The sequence below is a fragment of the Drosophila innubila genome, chromosome X (assembly GCF_004354385.1).
Source record: "Drosophila innubila isolate TH190305 chromosome X, UK_Dinn_1.0, whole genome shotgun sequence".
Lineage (NCBI taxonomy): Eukaryota > Metazoa > Arthropoda > Insecta > Diptera > Drosophilidae > Drosophila > Drosophila innubila.
The window spans coordinates 21,201,527-21,207,526 of record NC_047626.1 but is presented as its reverse complement, the minus strand read 5'-3'; the positions used below and the strand labels follow the sequence as shown (position 1 = coordinate 21,207,526).

The window sequence follows — 6,000 nt, the reverse complement described above, 5'->3', positions numbered from 1 at the left end:
CAAAAACAAAGCCGAACGAGGCGGACGTGTGACGCTCGGTGCGCTTAGTTGTGATTTGTAATTCGTTGTCGCCTGGTGTGTGAGTGTGTATGTGCTGCGTTTATGATTTTGTTATCCGTTCGTCGCTTGCAAGTTGACTCTACCGTGTTTACCACGAGTGTTTTGTTTGTTTGTGTGTGTGTGGTGCTAACAAGTACAAATTCAAACCATTTATTAAATCAAAAGCGCGCTGCTTGCAACACAAGCTATTTTTTTCTTATATATCTTCTTTCGTTTCGTTCGCGCTTCAAGTTTTAAACTTATATATTTGAATATTTCGACTTAAACTGCATAATCGTCTAAGCAGTTCATATATAAAAAAAAATATACTCAATTTTTTTGTGTTGTTTTTTCATGTGCTAAATTGGACACACACATACAAACGTAGCAAAAGCAACAGCAACAGCAAGAAGTTGTTGTGAGCTGCGCTGCCGCTGACGAAGTTGGCAGAACACGACGTCGGTATACACCAACACAACCAGCATTGAGCATATACATACACATTCAAAATAACAGATACAGCAACAGCATTGACAAAATAACGTGAAACGTGTTGTGTTGTAAATTGTGTTAAATATTTGTGCGTGTGCCGTTGTTTAGTTACAATTTTTCGTAAATGCTCTTAACATTTTACAAGAAGAGTGAAATAAAAACACACAGCAAAAAAAATTGAAACAGAGCTAAGAAATTTCCGTGGTCGTTGTGTTGTTGTTGTTGCGTTGTTGCATAGTTTTGACTGCAGCATCCCTAGTGCTGTCACGCTTCAACACACAGGCTGTTGCATATGCGGCGCGTCGACGTCGCGTCGGCAGCGCAGTCGGCTGTTTTAAAAGGGCGCTGGAATTTCTCGGCTTCTGTTTCGCTGTTGCTGTTTGTTGCTGTTGCTGCTGCTGCGGGCAGTGTGGCCAAAACTTTGCGAAATGCGCGCGCGCGACACTCGTGTTGTTGTTGTTGTTGTTTACATTTAGAGTTGTTGTTTTTACTTTTTGTTTTTTTTATTTATTGTATATGTTATTGTTTGTATGTGCCACAGTTTGAATATCGCGCCATCGTCCCGCAACTGCAACAAAAGCCTCTCCCCGCTTATGCCCCCAACAAATAAATATAAATCAAATTATAAAAAATAAATATATATATATAAAAAAAAACAAAACAAACTCAAACTCAAACTAAAGAAAAGAAAAGCACAACGAATAGCAGATAAAGAGAAAGAGAGAAAGAAAGAGAGAGAGAGAGAGCGAGAGCAGCTGCAGCTTTGAAACATGTTTACCGAGGAGGGCATCTTTCCCATAGGCGACGGCCTGCTGGACGTGGATGCGGAGCGCTTGAAGGGATTACTTGTGTCGCATGACATCAACGAGATCTACGAGGTGGAACAGACGCCGTTTGCCAGGTGAGTGAGGAACCGAAACAGAAACCGGAGCATACTCAGACACACACACAGACAGACAGACGTACAAACGTACAAAACGTGTTTTCTTCTCCTTTTGTCGACTTCCTCTTCTTCCTCTTCTCCTTGCCTCAAAAAGTTGCCAAAAAAGCGAAAACTGCGCCATCGTCTGCAACATGTCCAGCGACAAAGCACAAAAATGCTTAAAGAAAGTCAGTCAGCAATCAGTTAAAAAAAACACACATACAGTGAGTCAAAAAACTATTGACACACCTCAAATACTTTAGAAAAACTTCTTAAGCAGTAAACTTAAAGAAAATGAAAGCATACAGCTTTATTTAGGCAATATTTTAATATACAAGTAAGTTAAAAGGAAATATAATTATTTCGAACATTATAAACAGGCCAATTTTCTCATAATAATTGCACAAATAAATTGTAAATGCAGTATATTACAAAATTCTTATAAACTATTAAAAAAAAATACTTTTTTAATAACAATTATTATTTTTGTTCATATTTAAATTGAATTCAACGATTTTCACATCATAATATTATCTGAACACTTTTCAAATCTTAAAATATATGAGATAATGTAACCTGAATCTACTCCTTTGCATTTCGAATATATTAAATAATGCAAAAAAATAAAAGTGTACATTTATTAAATAATTTTTTGTAAAATTACTGCTGTGCAACTATTATTTTTTGATTCACTGTATATACATATTTGTATATGCATGTGTTTTCATCTCTTTATTTATTTTTTGGGTTGAAAACTGAAAACTGAAAACTTCTGCGCAGGCGCAGCGACGCGTCGTCCGCAGCAGCAGCGCAGTCGCAGTTGCAGCCACACAAAAAACTTGTTTTTATATTTCTCTGTGCCCAGTCTGGTATCTCTGAGCTCGCATGTGTGTGTTGGTGTGTGTGTGTGTGAGCTTCTACTTCACACACACACACACACACATGTGCAAAACGAACTTGCATTGGGCACTCTCTGCTTGTTGCTGTTGTTGTTGTTATAGCTGTCTTTGCCTGCCCTTGTGGCATTTGCCTTTGCACCACCAACAACAACTGCAACAACAACTAAGAGCAGCTGTTCCCGTTTAACGCCGCCGATTGACCCTCGCTTCGTTTTTGCATTCAAATTCGCCTTCGCCTTGCATTTAGCCAGTTTGGTCTTTTGCATCTCCCTCACACTTACACTCGCACACGCACTTGCGCTTTGCACTTTATCAGTCTGTCTCGCTCGCTCGCTCGTTCTCTCGCTCGTCCGCTCGCTCGCTGCCCTTTGTTTGACTGTGGCTACCTTTTTAGCTAGATTTGCATTTTTGCTCGTTTTTTTTGTTATAATTTGTTTTGCATTTCGCTTTATGCCTTTTCCGCTTTGCCTTAACGTTCCGTTCCGTTCCGTCATCAATATCATCATCATCGTCATCCTCATTATTATTGTCATCATTATCGGTGGCAGCAGTTCGCTCATTAGTTTTTATTTGGTTTTTATTCAAAAATCTTCCCCCTCGCTACAACTGCAATTTGCATAAATATTTCTCCCGCTCCTCCCTCTTCTTTTGAAATTGCGCTTCCTCAGCAGCTTCCTTGTTCGCTCCTGACCTTCTTGCTCGCTCTCTCTTTCTCACTCCATCAACGCTGTTGTCTGCCAACTCTTTTGACATCCAGTGTTGCCAATTTTCAGGAGCAAAACAAAGCTCTCTTTAGTGGGAAGATGGTCAAAAAAGCCAAGTTTTCCAAAAAGAAAAATCTAAGAATGGAAAAGCTGATGTTTTTTTGATATTCTATAAATCTCGAAACACCCAAAAGCAATTATCGTTGTTTCAAAAACCAACTTAGGTGCTCGCAAAATAAATTTTTAAAATGATAGCACTAAGTTAAATTGATTTTTCAATATTATATTTGTCAATCTTTTATTAAAAAATATTCAGAATATACACAACCTGTGGTTTAAATTTTTCCAAAATGGAACTTAAAAAAAAACTAGAATTGACGGAAAAAATGTGTTTTGTCCACAGTGCTGACAGCTGAAGTTAAAACGAGTGGAAGAGAGTGATTGATAGGGGAGAAGAAAGGAGCAACTCTATCACTTGAGACGACGCCTGTCCCCCACTTTATACACTTCTTATTTTCTCCTCTTCACGCTAGAAAAGAATAAAAAAGCATCCCAAGTGGACTGACTGACTGTGAAGGTCGTTCGCTTCGCTTCGTTTCATTGTGAGCTCCGCTTTGCATGCACTTCATCTATCTCCCTCACACACAAGTTTAGAACAACTGCAACAAGACAGAGGATGACAGACAGCCTATCAGACAATCAGTCACTCTCACAAGCTCAAAGCTACGTGTAATGTACATATATGTACGTGTACGAAGGCAAAGACGAAGACTGCTTTATCTACAGCTCGTGCGGCTTTAGAGTTACTGATAAGAGCGCACACACACTTACACACACACACACACAAAAGTTTATCAGCCTATCGATGGTTGATTTCGAAATACGAAATACGAAATATGAAATTCGAAATAAGAAGCACAAATATAAAACAATAACAAATTAACACGGCACGAATCCCATTCAATTTCATTGCTTATCATTTCAATTGGCTTTCAACAATATTTCTTACCACAATTTACAGTTAGAAAGCTGATCATTTGGTTTTGTTATGTGTTCATGTCACACTTTACAGTTGTAAATCAAATGTTTTACAACACTGCATTTTTGCATTTCGATTTGCACTATCTCTTGAAACAAATCGATCAAGGAAATACAAAAATTTTTGTTTTTAATTAACAAAAATACGTCAAAATCGATAGTAAAATTGTGCATAGAATTTTCAATTTGCATTGCAAAGTCAATAAACGTTATGCTTTAATTTCAAAACGAGAACATGCATATAAACCATGTGTCAATAACAATTTTGAAACAGCTGTGTCGCACTTGCCAGTACTTAAGATTTTGTTAATTATATTAAACAGCTGCGCGTTAATTGCGCTCTGCGACTAACAATTGTATATTGCATATGCTATGCCTGATATTTGTTGTAGACAATAAACAGATAAAATGCTTTTAATCAAGGCAATCATAGCTCATATAAGAAGCTTCTATAAAATGCAAAAAGAAAACAAACTCTTCGATAGTAAGAAATAGTTTTGGAATCAACTAAGATCTATCCAAGATTTTTTGAAGACAGTTTTTGTTAAGGATATTTTAGTTATTTTAATTTATTTTAATTTTTTTAAGGTTTAAGAAATACATAGATAGAAACTAAAATACCTTAAAGTAAAAGATAATTAATAAATCATTTAATATCTACACTGTAGTGTATGTGCAGGTACGTTGTATTGCTTTAAGCTAAAATTTTATTAAATTTCACTTGCATTTAATTAAATTTCGCCTGTTTAGCAAAGTTCTGCCCGCCGGTTAAATTTGTGTCTTCTCTTTTTTTTTGTTTTTTTTTTTTGTCAAACCTTGTGTTTCGTGTTTTTTTTAAAGCTTTTAAGCGTTTTTTTTTTTACTGCAACCTGTTACTGAGTTTGCTTTCATTTCGACTCACGATTCGTCTTAGTATCAAGCATTTAAAAAAAAACTTTATTGGCTTGTTTGCTTTTGTTTTTGGGTCGTCGCTTATCAACGCGAGTTTCTTGAACGTTTCATCAAAACAAACATGACATTTTTCGTAGGTTTTCGATTGTTTTGACTAAAAAGTCGCGTTTGTTGGTTATTTTATTCTTTCGTTATTTGGTCTTAACCTTTTGTGTGTTACTTTGTTTTTTTTTATCGTACTTTCAGTTTAGTTCGCTTTTACCAAGTTTTAGATAAGCACGAGAAGGTTTCTTTATTATTTTTTTTCTTTGTTGTGTTCTTTATTTTATATTTCGTGTTCAACGAATAACAAATTTGTTTTAGCCAAGTTTTCGTTGAAGATTTGCAAATTGCGATCCGCGATTTGACTTCAACTTTTTACAGTGAAAAACGTCCGACATTAAGCCCAATGGATCATGAATGGGACAGATAAATAAATAAATATGCTGTGTGCCCGATTAACAATGTACACGCAGTTGATGATGACAAAAGTACAAGAAAATGAGAAAACAGAGGAAAAGAGGAAGATAAATTAGCAGCTACAGTCAGTCAGAAGAATACGATAATTGATGCAGCAGTTAACTTCAAGCAACTAGCGATAGTTAAAGCGGAAATGTCTTTAGAGGCAGTTGCGAAAACAAAGATTAGCCGACTGATTTGTGGGGTGCCCCTCGGATTCACATTCGCATTCATATTTGTTGTATCTTTATCTGTATTTGTATGCAAAATGTTAAGAAAACAACAAAAGATTATAGAGGGAAAATTAACAAGACGTCGTTTTCAAAGAAAAAGTTGAGAAACTTTTGATGCTTCCATTAAATCGTCATATGTATCATCATTAAAAGAATTAAATGATGTCAGAGCTGAATATTTAACAAATGAATAACATTATTGAAAACTATTCAATATTAATTAAATTTTGTAAATGCATATTTATATATGAGTTGTTAGTAATTTAAATTTGTTTTTCAATATA

General features: G+C 35.8%; 1 long non-coding RNA gene across 2 annotated transcripts in view; it reads left to right on the top strand.

Moving 5' to 3' along the window:
- The window catches only part of LOC117793506, a 35,529-nt gene continuing 29,529 nt past the window's right edge, over positions 1 to 6,000 (top strand). The window contains exons 1-2 of one of the 2 annotated variants that reach the window (XR_004618283.1): positions 1 to 87; positions 1,073 to 1,432. This is a non-coding gene — a long non-coding RNA (uncharacterized LOC117793506). Of the gene's footprint in view, positions 88 to 1,072; positions 1,710 to 6,000 lie in introns of those variants that run through there. The other variant, XR_004618282.1, reaches the window with a different exon arrangement.